Source organism: Amblyomma maculatum, chromosome 4 (assembly GCF_055883805.1).
Source record: "Amblyomma maculatum isolate TAMU_Amacu chromosome 4, ASM5588380v1, whole genome shotgun sequence".
NCBI classification, from domain to species: domain Eukaryota; kingdom Metazoa; phylum Arthropoda; class Arachnida; order Ixodida; family Ixodidae; genus Amblyomma; species Amblyomma maculatum.
The window spans coordinates 15756939-15771272 of NC_139347.1; the positions used below are offsets into that span (position 1 = coordinate 15756939).

The 14334-nt window shown below is 46.8% G+C and overlaps 1 protein-coding gene across 9 annotated transcripts in view; it reads right to left on the bottom strand.

Moving 5' to 3' along the window:
- The window catches only part of LOC146190336 (dopamine receptor 1-like), a 389794-nt gene that overhangs the window by 121570 nt on the left and 253890 nt on the right, over positions 1-14334 (bottom strand). For 3 of the 9 annotated variants that reach the window (XM_084600814.1, XM_084600809.1, XM_084600810.1), the window contains exon 1: positions 787-1737. The exons of 4 other annotated variants lie outside the window; for them this stretch is intronic. The gene's annotated coding sequence lies outside the window, so the exon portion shown is untranslated. Of the gene's footprint in view, positions 1-786; positions 1738-12066; positions 12133-14334 lie in introns of those variants that run through there. 2 more of the 9 variants (XM_084600812.1, XM_084600813.1) reach the window with 2 other exon arrangements.

Consider the following 14334-nt stretch of genomic DNA (forward strand, 5'->3'; position numbering starts at 1 on the left):
ATAGGTCGCGCGAGCTTACATGATCAACTAACCCCCTAACAACATGATGTACGCTGTAGGAACGTCGATTACAAACCAAACAAGGCAGTATAATGATATGCGCAACCAGGGGACGTCAAGCTCTAGTCGCCGGCCAACGCTAGCTTGATGACAGTTTAATTGAGGGAGGGAGCGCGCCAGCGTTAAAGGCCTCTATTAGTCTCAAAGAGGCCGTACTTCTGTAGGCGTAGCACCATGTAATTTGCTGCCCTTTATACCGCTTTAGCATGTGGTCTGGCTAAGTTTTCAAGGTAATGGCAATTACTCTAATTTGCACAAAAATGTACCACGTTCCTCCTTCAGGGCCAAAATAACGACCCATTAAAACTCGGCGTCGAAACGAAGGGCTGAAGCAAGGGTCAGAGAGGAGCCGAAACGAGGGGCTGAAGCAAGGGTCAGAGAGGAGCATACTAACTAGAACAAATAAACACCCCCCCCCCCCCTAGCTCAGAAAAAAAAGTAAGCCGCTATTTAGAATAAATATCATTCGGTAAATAAGTTAAGACAGCCAGAGGGTGCAAGCTTGCTCGCACATCAGTCGATTAACGAGGAACGATCGGCGAAAACAGAAACATACGCGGTAACGAGTCATTTTCTCCGCGTCGCGGAAAGCGAACCGTGGTCTCAGATGCTTTAAAGAAGCTCGGAGTTAACAGTACCCGAGGGAGCACTTTCGAAGAAACTCCATGCGCACCCTTTTTTCACACTTTTCTAACTCCAGGAGCGAATTAAGACTCGCAAACTTACCTGTTTTTCCTAGGAAGTTCGGGTAGTGGAAGAAGACGCCAAAGCGTGCAGGCTCTACTCGACTTCTCGCGTCGTTGATTACGCTGGTAATTAGGCAGTGTGAAGGAAGCCTAAATAAATAAACTGACGAGTCAATGCACACCACTCAAAATCGTCGGGATGTTAATCCATTCGAAGAAGGACGAGGACTGTTGCACTCAGCAGGCGATCCGTCACTAGTGCTTTAAAAGCAGCTCCGAGGAACCAAGTATCCTCGACCACAGTGATGCGTAGATTTTAGGTCACTTCGATGTTTTCTTACACTCTCGGCACGTCTGCGAGCTAAGGGGCATACGAAGCACACCCACGATCACACGCGACCGCTCGAGATCACGGAGGCGGTCAGTTGAAGATACTCAGTACCATTGAATCCAGGCCATCCTCAGAGCCTTATCGACAATAGGGCAGGACACGGTACATGGCTAGCTTGATGCACACACCAGATGGTAAATGTTTGCGGCTTTCGGCAATCGGACAATTTTGATGGCAGTGAACAAAACTCAATTACATGACACTCGGTCGAGCCGGGACAGCCGACTGAAGATGAAATCCGAAGCACCGTTCTTCTTTGGGACACCCAGATTCACGAGGATCGAGCGAGTGGACACCTTCTCTCAGAAAAGACAACGCGTTACGGCGAAGGTCGCGTCACAGCCGCTTCGACTCTTCGACACCGATCCGGAGCGGAGCGGGCGAACGGCGCGTCCGCTTCGATTGTGGTCAGCGCGCGGAGTGCGGCGTCGTCTCATCAACCGCGCGGACGGCGGGCGAAGTTGGTCGCTCCGGTGGCGAGGGAGGTACCGCTGAGGAAGAAGAAGAAAAGAGCAGAGGAGGTACGCGCCTTCGGCGACGAGGAGCGGCGGCCCGCACGTAAGACCGGTTGCTCGTCGGCGCCACGCGGGCTGGCCCGCGAGTAGTGTGCATGTGTGACGCTCCGCATCGGGCAAAAGCGTGCGGCCGCCACCAGGTGGAAGAAAGAATGCAGCGCTTCTCGCCGCCAGAGAGTGCTCGCCCTCAGTGCGGGAGCCGCGGGAGCCGCGGGAGCGCTTAACGTCGGAACAGGACACCCGCTCGCGCCGAGCAGGGCAAGTGTGCGTGCGTTTTTGTCTGTGCGCGCAGAAAAGGAGCAAGCGCCTCACTCAATCTGTCCGCGTTGTTCCGACTCCTCCCTGAATGGAGAAGTCGCGCCCGTTCTCTCGCTTTCATTCAGGCGCGAAACGGAGAACGGGGCTCCCAGTAGAAAGAAAGATGGGCGCATGCCGCTCTGGCGCTCTGCGGATGAGCGGCTGCGGTGATGACAAGCTCAGTATTTGGTGCTCGTCGGATGCTCGATAGAAATCCGGAATAGAGGAATAGGACTGCAGTTTGGAGATGCGTGTTAAGGCAGCATTCGCTTCGGGGATTAACTGTTCTGGGTTTAATGGCAATGCGGACGCTGAGAATATGAGGACGCAGTCCAGCTGTGAAGTGCGATAAGGTTCTACTTTGTAGCAGATTATCCCTCTTCAGATTATCCCTCTTCCCTGTCTGCTTTGAGAGATGGCACTGTATTAGACGAGCGAGATGGGAACGCACAAACAGGGGAATGCGACGGACTGATAGAAAAGCCGCTTCCGTCAATGGAAAAGTGATGGACGAGTGCGTCCTTGTGTTGAGGTCTGTAACAGCCCTAACTTCGGTTTCACCATTCGTGTGAAGGTACACTGATTACCAGCCCGCCTGCTGAGACAAAGTATAGTGCGGTGTTCCAGTCACAGCGAAAGCACGCGCTCGTGCGCGAGCGCCAGTGACTGTGTTAGAGTCCAATAAAGTTCCATTGAGCACTCCCACGAAGTTAGCAGTCTTAGAAGATATTAGGTTAAATATAAATCGCGAGGGATCCAAAGAGACAGTTACAATCCCAAAGGAGTTTCCCACTGTAAAATAGCAATTTCACACTTACTTAATTTACTAAGTTAATGTATTTCACTTTACTAAAGCATTTTTACACTTGTTGACAAGATTGTCAGGCAATTATTTAACATAAAAGGTACAGTATCACCTAAAATGACGATAATAGTGTTAAAAACTATTTATCTTACTGATGTCCTAGCACAAATCGCACACAAGTTCACCATAAAGCAGGCCTGCCAAAACAAATGTCAGGGTCCTGAAATGTAATGACTTCAGGCGCACTTCAAGAGTTGCGACAAAATCATATATGAAAAGTATTCAAGGTGCTGTTTGAGCAATAATTGTCACCATTTACCACCTCTCTATTGGGTATTAATTTACAAGGAATGAGCACAAAACATCTTAACCATGATTGCACACAGAGTTATGGTTTTTAACCTTGCTTACACCCAACAAAGGTCGAGCGATAGCAGTACGATAAGTATTTTCATATTCTAGTGAAAAACTTTCAACAGTATATGACTTGACGTTGTAGCGCAAAGTTCAATTTTTAGTCAAAATTAATAACCACAGTTAAGTAATTGGTAAGCGGTGAGTCAGCCATTTGATCATAGACGGCCATTAAGTCATTTGGTCATGCACCAGATTACCATAGAACACTAATCCCGACTTGTTTGGGCGGCCTAAATTTATAAGAAAGGAAAGAGGCAGTATTTATTTTTTTTTTCTAAATTTAAAATACCCTCAGGGCCACACAGCATTACAGAGGGGAGTGGTTATACAATGCAATAAAAAGCAAAACGTAACAATATGAGCATAGGTTTGCAAAATGTTGCTGATTATACATTTTTAGCTGAGGCATTCTTGAAATAAACGGTGGTCATTAGTTAGTGACAGTGATGCGGGAAGATAATTCCAATCGTCGGATGTACGGGGTAAAGAGGAATTGAAAGTAGGTTTTTGTTCTGCAGAATGGTACTCCAACTTTGTGGGCGTGATCCATCCGGGCTGAAACGTACTGTGGGGTTAAATACTTCTCTGTGGATACCGAACAGTGCCGGAAAGCTCCCAGTCTGACCTTGGTTATGTTTAAAGCTGATCGTCTCACACCGAAGTGGTCCTCAGGTTTCTACCTGGAATAGTAGACCTATCGCTCTAAAAGAGCACAACGAAAACGTGGGAGGGCAGAATTAAGCACGCAGTCCTTGTAGTCATATCAGACTACTTTAAATTCAATTTTCCCGGATTGTAGTGCGAAAGCAGCAATCCGAAGGTTCAGAGCCAAAATGCTCTAACGTTTGCATGTCCGCCTCGTGCAGGTGTCCACCGTGGAGTGAGGCCGATACTGCGCTCTCCCAAAGGGACTGATGTTATGGGAGGTGCTGTGGTGGAGAGCTGCGGGACATTTCGAGCTCCTGGAGTTCTTTAACGTGCTGCTGACATTGCACAGTACACGGGCGCCTTGCAAACTCTGCATAAGCTGCAGATTGCTGTAGATGAAAGGAAAGGATCTGCATTTCTCACACTTCTCTCCGGACGTCTGAACCGCGCTGTATGTGAAGGGAAAAAGATGGGAGGGTCAGAGACAAAAAGCTACCATAGTGGAGGTGAATAAAAAAAAAAAGCTGGAATAAATTCCACCGCCTAAGGACATTCACGTGCACTGACAACACTGTTCCAGTTTCCATTTTAAACCATCAGGCAAAACCATGCCGAACAGTGCTTTTAAACTTATTAATTTTCAACAAGATGATTGAGTTCGTACTCTGAATACGTTGTGAACAGTCGAGTATTGTATCACCTTGGTTCGTTTAACAATATGCATAGAGTATCGCTGAACATACAGTGTGAACCTTTTATAAATGTTCGACATAGGAAGTACATTCTTGAGATCATGGCTTCAAAGGTAGTGCGAGATGAGCATGTGCGCGGCGAAAAAGAGTGAGAACTTTGCAAGGCATCTTTTGACGGTAAATCAATATAGTAGACTCAACTATCCATAGCGCGGAATTGTTTTGTCTTTGCCACTCATTTTGAGACAATCCTTTCTTGCTTTTATAATATGCAGTGTCGGTGATTTTAAACTATGCTGCCACTCACTCACTCACTCACTCACTCACTCACTCACTCACTCACTCACTCACTCACTCACTCACTATCTCACTCACTCACTCACTCACTCACTCACTCACTCACTCACTCACTCACTCACTCACTCACTCACTCACTCACTCACTCACTCACTAGCTAGCTAACTAACTAACTAACTAACTAAATAACTAACCCAACACGCATCAGTTGATTACTCTAAGTCAGTTGAAACACATTCACGACAACCGCCTTATTTGATCTGTTCTACTCGAAACAGAACTCGAAAATTTCATCACAACTCCATATCTCAGGGAGCCAAAATACTGCTATTTTATGCTGTTTATTTTGCACCCCTTTTACTTTCGTTACTTCGCTCTGGTATTCTTTGAGTAGCAAAGTCTGATGTGGTCACAGGCATGGTGATGTAAGACGAGAAATTACGCGACAGTGATACACGAAGCCATTTCGGGGGCGTAATACAAACTCAGACCACGAGACCTTATCCCTCGGATTCGAGTTGGCGACGAAACCACACATTCAGTTCATGTTTCCATCGCTCTTAATTCCACGAAGCTCTTTTGCCAAAGAAAATACAAGCGCAGAGACAAGTTGCTCAACGCTGTCACTCACAGTGCGGCAAGTGATTTCTGACGGCACCCCCAGGGAAAGGCCAGCCCACGCGGTCTTTTGCATGTTACTTGCGACAGCAGAAAAGAGCAGTAGAGCAAAGAGACGAAAAACGAGACGTGTTCGAATGCACACGCCCACAGAGACTATGGAGTTCATGTTTTATTGACCTCAGAATTCTCAGGCAGGTTGTCATTGACCTTCTTTGTTAGGTCCACTGTTTCGAACAGGAGTCGATCATTGATTCGTTCTAGGCCGCTTTAAAAAATGGTCCATACATCACGCCGCAAAAGTTGGGACTCTTTTGTTTGCAGAAACGTAAGGAAAAGTTGGTACTTTAGCAGCCACCACTACTTCTTCAAGGTTGAGATAAAAATAGCAATGATAAAAGATGCAAATGGCTGGCATCCACAGGCAAGCAGTCATTTAGAGGTAATATATAGTGGCATATGAACCTTAGTAACCGAGCAGAAACTAAAAAACCCTACCGTAAGACAACAATAATACAGTAATAATAACAAGATCAAAGTCTTTATTTTCGTCGATAAGTAATCAAGAAGAACTCAGAAAAAAAAAATGAAAAGTGCTTGGCTGAGACCTCACCTCTTTTCAGCAGGCAGTAGCAGGGTACAGGTTAATTAATGTATTTAAGCAAATAAAATGAAGGAAAAAAAGAAATGGGGTATAAATATCACATTTACGAATGACATGACGCAATAAGGCGACAAGTTAATAATGGGTGGGGTATACGATTTACTGCCAGGTAATACTTTATAACATCGGTTTGTCATATAATGCTGATCGCGGTGAGGCAGCTCCTGATGAACAATTTGGTCCCATGTGCGTTTTAAATGTGTCCATGAATAAATTTATTTATGACTGCGGATGGCTAATTAATATATATTGGATAATGATGACTCGACTTTATTGCTGGTGTAGTTAATTGTGTTTTACGGCTATTTAAGCTTTTCAGTTATGTTAGCGAGTTGAGAAATGATAGGAAGTTTTTGTTTTCAACGTTTAAGCGGCGCAGTAACCTGCACGAGGATAGGTTGGGAACAAACGCGATTTCAAAGTCCGGGAACAGATACTTCTTTGCGAGTCCACGCGGGAGATTACATACAAGCCTAAATTTTTTTTATCTCTGAAGAACAGCTAAATTTTTCACATTTAGGTACTTTGCTGCCCGTAATACGAATCAGCAATTAAAAAGAGAACAAAATGAAGCAAATTCATGCCCGAAAATTCGCCGCAATATAGAGGCAAGCACAAGTGACATATAACCAGACCACGAAGCACGAACACGGAGCAATTCGGTAAAATAAAAATATCAAGTGGTTGCTCGCCGACGCAGCGGCAAGTGCAAAAGCTAGCATCTGATCCGATGCGGTGTTTGAAACCACACGTTGACACCGCGTGGATATCGACAGTAGCCAATAATGCTGACCTGTGTCAATAGAGCCCACGGTCAATAGAGCCCAATAGAACCCTCCTTGCGCTAACTAAGCATGATTTCGTGTGTCGCTAGTGCGTGCACAGCCTCGAGGAAATGCAATCGGTATGACGAAAAATGCGATAAAGCAGATCCCCGCACTGGGTGCGCTATATATGCTTAGCAAAGAGAAATTTCACCATCCCTTGGTCCCGTCACAGCAGTCCAGTGATTTGGAACGTAGCAGTGAACATACTCTGCAGCCTCAGCTGCGGTAGAGTGGAGCAAGGCCATAGTGGGACCGAGCAGTGTGGAATCATTTGTCGAATTAACAGTTAGCTATTGGTACTGTTTTTACTCGCAGTCATCAATAGAGCTTTACATTTTGTCTGTCCAGCAACACTTTAGGCATACCTAGAGGTGAGGTGCATTCGCGGTACTTTTAGTTGCAAAATCAGCTATTTTTACGAGCAATGAGACCAATGTGAGCATTCGCTGAGGTAGATGGGGGCTGTGGAAAGATTCCTTGCAGATTCCTGCTTCCCTCGTAATGCCAGTACGCGGGCGTTGTACAGTTTCACCTGAGCCGAAGTAAGCTCGCCACTTTTCTGAACGCTGCCCGCTGCTTTGAGTAGAGGCGAATTTATAAAGCAGAATTTATAGGATACCAAACATCTCGACAGTTTCTTCTCAACTCCTGCCCTCTATTCTCACACACGCACACACGGACAATGGCTTTCTATGACATCGGCCGACACCGCGCTCTCTCGTCATGGCTCAGATGTATTCGTAGTGATGGCACCACTCTCTGGGACGACACGGAAGGTCACTACGGTGCGTCGGAAAGTCAAAACTGTCTTAATAACTTGAGATAATCAAAATGGGCAAGAGATGCAGCCGCAGTTTATTCCATTCCAAAGCCACGGTGAGCCGACAGAGCCGCTATTGGAGAGGAAACGAATGCCGCGGGCCTTCGTCGACTCCGATCGCCAAAGACGACAGGAGTTCTACGCTGCCCGGCGGCAAAAAGGAAGCTACAGCGGTTGCAGCTCCACAGAAGCCACCTCGGTATCAGCGAGGAGAGAAAGGATGAAAGCGGAGGAAGTGGCAAGAGAAAAGACTACGGGAGCACGCCTGTGCAGCCTTACGTGTGCTCGCTGAGCGCAAAGCCGGTGCTGGTGCCGTCATCGAAAATCCTCCTCCCTCAGCCTGTACTCTTCCCCTTGCGAGGAACGAGGGCACGTAGGCCAGCGTTCACGCTGGCGTCAGCGCCCGACCAGCCAGCCAACTCGCGGTGCCCGGCCTGATTAAAAGGGGGCGCTGCATTTCGTTAGGCGGTCGCCAAGCATACCGGCCGTGGCTATCAATTAGAGCTGACGACGATGTCAGGTTAGGGAGGCCGACGTGCAAGCCAGGAAATGCAGCCCTGTTCACGCTAGTTTGAGCTTAGTTCAACGGCACGACGTTCTGAATTGGGGACCACATGGAGGAGGAGGAGGAAAAACATTTATTATGTAAACTTCCTTTTCTTCCTGAGTGGAGCCCTCAGTCCAGGGCTCCATGTGCCGCCTCAATCCCTCAGTGACAAAAGAGGCTGCCCTTTAATAGCATCTTTAACCGAAAGTCGTAACCGCGATTCGAGGACACAAAGAGAGGTCGAGGGTCACGTAGCTTTGAAGAATAGCGATCCGATATAAGGGCATCCTCGGCACAAGTGCTGAGAGACATTGGTAAGGGCCTGATTGATAGCATCATTAATATCCCAAGGAAACCAAAAGCAGATAAGGAAGGACGAAAGGAGAGGAGATAAGATCACTGAGCGCATAAATCAAGCTGGGATGTGCACGAGGACGCTGAGGGCCAGATATGGGAGCGCGGAAAAGTCCGCGACACAAGCGTGGCACCAATAAAGCACGCATGCAATACGTGTGCCCCTTGGGGCCCGGACAATCTAGAAAGCACGAGCGTACCTATGTCATTGTCAGCATAACGTCGTCGCATAGGAACGCCTCGCATCTACTGCAAACGCACTTATTGCCGCCACAGGCGTATTCCACGTTGCCAAAAGGGACGCAATGATTTGAAATTCTTTCCTCCCACTCCACGGTATCGTTTGGAGCGTAAAGAAAAGGCAGAGAGAAACAGGGAGGATAAGAGAAAGCGTAGCTTTATTCTTGAGCACAGAGCTAAAGTGAACGAGCAGCAAGTTGAGGGAGTGTGCGTAGACTGTGTTTTGCTGTAAACGAGAAGTTCGCAAGAAAAAGAAGAACAAATATGCAATCGACTTCAAAATTTTTTTCTCACAAACGCTGGTCGCGAAATGTGGATGTGTTTGCGTCACCTTACAGTCGTACCCTAATAAATCCACTTTCCTTTCTAAAGAATCCACGACGCAGCTTCTACGGCTGGCGGCATATGCGCTAATCTCTCTCTCTCTCTCTGGTTTAGGAGCAGGAAAAAAAAAAACAAAAACGGTAGAGATATCTATGCTCAGCCTCACTTTGCGTCTCTTATATTATTTTGCATCACATTCGTATATATTAATGCACGGTGTCGTTTCTTCACCACACTGGGGCCGCCGTTTCGACACCGTCGCGAAACCTGTTGGTTCAGCAGCGCCGCTGTTTCCCCGAGTATGCATCAATCAAAAACGCATCAAGCAGTGTTGAGCCAATGCGCAATTTTCAGCAGCTCCATTTTTTCGACTACTTCGAATCGTGATTTTCCTTATGGAGAGATCAAGAATAGGGGAGCAGTCACCACTAATTTGATGGAAAAATCGATTTGTGTGTGTGTGTGTGTGTGTGTGTGTGTGTGTGTGTGTGTGTGTGTGTGTGTGTGTGTGTGTGTGTGTGTGTGTGTGTGTGTGTGTGTGTGTGTGTGTGTGTGTGTGTGTGTGTGTGTGTGTGTGTGTGTGTGTGTGTGTGTGTGTGTGTGTGTGTGTGTGTGTGTGTGTGTGTGTGTGTGTGTGTGTGTGTGTGTGTGTGTGTGTGTGTAAAACAATACTTTCCACCCCTTCAATGTATTTAGTGCACACTCCCAACCAGCTACTGACTAGTTGTTTTGAGACCTTGAACCTCGATCGAACCTCAGGGACGTTGACCCCCAGCGCTGTGATTAGTTGACCTCTAGCAGAAGTCAGAAAATGTTCGGCGTAAGAAATGGTTAATTGGTCCAAATGTAACTGCAAGAGAATCTGCAGTAAATAAACAGAGGCTAAGCGACGAGGGACAGAGCCGCTGCGTCGTTTTCTTTTTGCCTCTCACCTTCCCAACTCTCTGTACGGGGCAGCTTCCTTTCTACTCTGCCCCTACTCCTCCCTTTCTTTCTCTTATTGTCACCTACCTCTGTTATCTTATTTTTCATCACAGGGTGCTCTCATCAGTGACTTTGACAGGTTTCATCCCAGTCACGGTTCAGGTTGTGCTCTGTACAAAGGCTCACGCCGTAAAAATGGCAGTTAGCATGTTAGAAGGATAGAAGTATACTGAGGACGAATTGAATTTGGCTTATATCGAGATATTAGCGCATTCTAATAAAAGAGAGGCTCTTTTCCATGAAAAGGAAAGATTCAAAACTGAAACGACAAAAATAAATACACGTGTCACTACTGCGCGGGTTAGATTTACAGTAAGGCTCGCTGTGTTGACGTGAACGAGTTTGAATCTAGCGGCCGAAAACTTTCTAACGCTGGTTTCTGAGCACTTAATCGTACGTTGCTGCCGGTAAAACGTCAGCATACCAAGAAAGGTTCACGAAATTTATTTTAGTAGCAACGCAAAAAGAGATGAGCTGCCCTGAGGTCCCCTTCCCATTTAGTGAGGGTGTTCTGTTTTGCAGCGATGGAGAACAATGAATAAACGAATGTATTAAAATTAATGAATGATTGAAACTTCAGTAAAACATGGAAACATCTTGAGAACAGTTTGTTCCTTCAGGCTGATGCTTAGAAAAATCCGTCTTTTGCTGCCGGTAAAACATCAGCATACCAAGAAAGGGTCAGGAAATTTATTTTAGTAGGAACGCAAAAAGCGATGAGCTGCCCTGAGGTCTCCTTCCCATTTAGTGAGGGTGTTCTGTTTTGCGTCGATGGAATGAGTGAAATCAATGAATGATAGAAACTTCAGTAAACATGGACACGTCTTGAGGACAGTACTTTCCTTCAGGCTGTTGCTTAGAAAAATCTGCTTAGCTGCAGGCGTTGTCGATTTCCAGTCGTTTACATCAGTGTTTTTTGAGCGATTAAGGGTGATGCGGTATGAGTTGTGCTCCAGAGTTCATTACAAAAAATCTAACTCTCATGAAATCTAGAGTAGATGCTATCATGAAGAGAGTTTATTACCGGCGTTGCGCATTGGAGCGCCATTTTTTTTTCTTATCACGCCACAGAGCGATGACAGGGAAAACAGTTTAAAGTTCGTTACTGACGATGCCGACGGACCACGTCGCGGGATTGGCGGTGCATGGTTTGGGCGGCGCATAATTTCTACATTGACTAATCCATGACAGAATGCGCATGGACCGCTCGGATGTAGCTCGGAGCGTAGATGCCTTCTCGTCGCGCCCTTACTACGTCCCACCTGTGACTAGGAAGACACTTGTTTACCCACGCGCTACCCCATGGCAGCGTAGGATGTATGCAACAGGAGCTGACACAGGAAAGCGCTAGCCTTCGTTTAGGACTCCTTCTTGATTCGCCTTCGTGTTCCCCGTTCTGGTGCCAAAGACACCTGCAGCGCGCCGACGGCGTGCACTTAGCCTGCTTAGGTGTAGTAACGTGATAACAATGCGAGTTCTCTCGCGCCACCTGGTGTATTCGCCCGGCACTACGCTAGCGAACCTCGGCCGCACTCGGCCAGGTCGCGTATTGTATGTCACATTTACGCACGTTTAATGAAGAAGCGGCGTAGGTACTCATGAAGATTACGTTGTTCACTGCACAGCGCCTGTGCTGCAGTACGAACTGATGAAGACGACGATGTTTACTGCACAGCACGAGTGTGTTGCAGTTTTATGTGACGCTTTATCCACTGCAGCGTGCCTAGACCAGGGAAGCCTATCTGTACGTTGTGGCGCGGGTTCGAAACCGATCGACGGCAATGTTTTTGTAGCGAAAGCTACTGTATAGTGCAGTTTTCGCTACTGGAAGCACATTCAGAGAAGCCAGGCAGAGGCCACTACTGCGTATGCGCTGTTACCATGGCAACCAGTTGCGCCGAAGCCACAGGTGTTCCGCCGCTGCGCTCGCTACAGAGAAGAGGAGGAGGCTAGCGGCATCCCAGCAGATGCGCGCGCCGGTGTGGAGAGGAGAAGGGTAATTTCCGCACTGCGCATGCGTCCACCTGCGCGGAGAGATAATCCAGTGGAGCAGGAAAGCGTTTGCTGGCCTCGCATGTGCAGGGAATAATAATAATAATAATAATAATAATAATAATAATAATAATAATAATAATAATAATAATAATAATAATAATAATAATAATAATAATAATAATAATAATAATAATAATAATAATAACTTTATTTCACAAAGCAGCGCATACATGAACATTCCTGGGCACGCCAAAGGCAGCACTGGCTTTGAAGAGAAAACACTCGAAGAAAACAAGTCAGCTAGACGATAGGGCACTCTTTAACTACACAGATGTTAGAAAGTCCTCGCACCAAACAGAAGATAAGGAATATCCAAAATAGCACTGTAGGAAAGAAAATATGAGGCAAGTAAAATAATAATAATAATAATAATAATAATAATAATAATAATAATAATAATAATAATAATAATAATAATAATAATAATAATAATAATAATAATAATAATAATAATTGGTTCACAGGAAGGGAAAAAGGCAGTGTATGTCATATTTGTTTCTGTAGAATCTGAACTGCGCCATAAAGGAAGGAGGGAGGGAAAGTAAAAATAGAGAAAGAGGAGCTGGTAGTGGAGGGCTGTGGGGTAATTTCGACCACCTGGGGATCTTTAACGGGCACTGACATCGCACAGCACACGGATGCCTCTTCGCTTTGCCTTCACCGAAACCTGAGCTAACAGCACAAAACGTGAACGAGGCCACAAAACTAGAAGGTTGCTGAAAGTCAGCGCTTGTTGTGTCGTCTTCTAGTCTTATCCTCCCTTCCAATTATTTTGCGCTGTTACTTCAAGATGGAAAACCAACAAGCCCAAGCACCGAAACGCAGACGCCCGCGGTCGGGTTAGAAGCCGGTTAATACGGCAAATTAGCTGGGCATCTTAACTGCGCCACCACGGCGGGTCAACATACAGTGGGTTCTGCATAGAACGCCGGTGAGCTTCGGTGCATTCAACAAAACGCTGATTGTGATCGATGCAATGCTCGGTCGCCCGCAGCCAAAGCTTTCGCTAAACATCCGGTTCAGCAGCTTTGAACCCTTCTCATTTTTGCTCCATTGACAATTCGTGCGGACACGCTCTTTCCGAATTAAATTTGTGTCGGGTTGGGTTTGGTAGTGTACGGGCTTGCATGTTTCGCCATATAGTGGCTTCCTGACGAGTGGGGTCTTTGTGGGGATCTACGTATGTTTTGCGATAAAGTTGATGGTAGTTTATTATTTCGCTGATTTTAAGTGGAGATGAACGTTCGAAGCTGGACGGCGATGGGGCTCGGAATGTATGACCTCGAGCTATCCTGTCAGCCGCCTCATTGCCCTCTATGCCTTCGTTCGCAGGGATCCACAGAATACTGTGGCGGGTGCGTGTACCAAGAGTGTGATTTCTCATGATGTGAGCGGCCGCTTGGCAGAGTTCCCCATTGAGATACGCCTTCTGGCTTGCTGCGAGTCGCTCAAGATTGTATTCCTTTGCTCGATGGTGTGAGCGTGCTTGACGGCAAGCGCGATTGCGACTTCCTCAGTGTCCGCTATGCTTCGGCTTTGGACCGTGGCGCTGGCTATATTGTCTCCGAGGTTGGTTGTGACGGTTGCTACTGCAGCCGCCCGACCTTGGCAGAGGCTGGCGTCAGTGTACAGAATGTTTGTTTTGCGTCGTATGACATTTTGTTGTATTTGCATGGCGCGGGCCTTTTCGTCGTTCACCGTGGTGTAGGGGGTCCATGTTGGTTGGAATTGGGAGGACATGGTACTCTCCGCAGGTGGACAAGGGTAGCCTGATCCGTGATTTGTCAACAATAAGATTTTGCCCGCGCAATACCCCACAATTGCATGTCCGGTCTGCGGAGAGATGTCCGACATCCTCCACGTGGTTTGGAAGTGCCCCGAACAGCTTAAATTATACGGTTTGCAGAAAAATAGCTATAAGCAGTGGGAGGCGAAGCTGGCTACACACAGCTCCCCATTCAGTGCCAGCTGATCGGTCAGGCCCGGAGGGCCGTATTTGCCAATGCTTTCCGGACCTCTCTCTCTCTCTTGCTCTCCAAATTAAATTCCTGTCCACAAATCCTGACCATGCTACTCATGCGCCTAGAAATGCT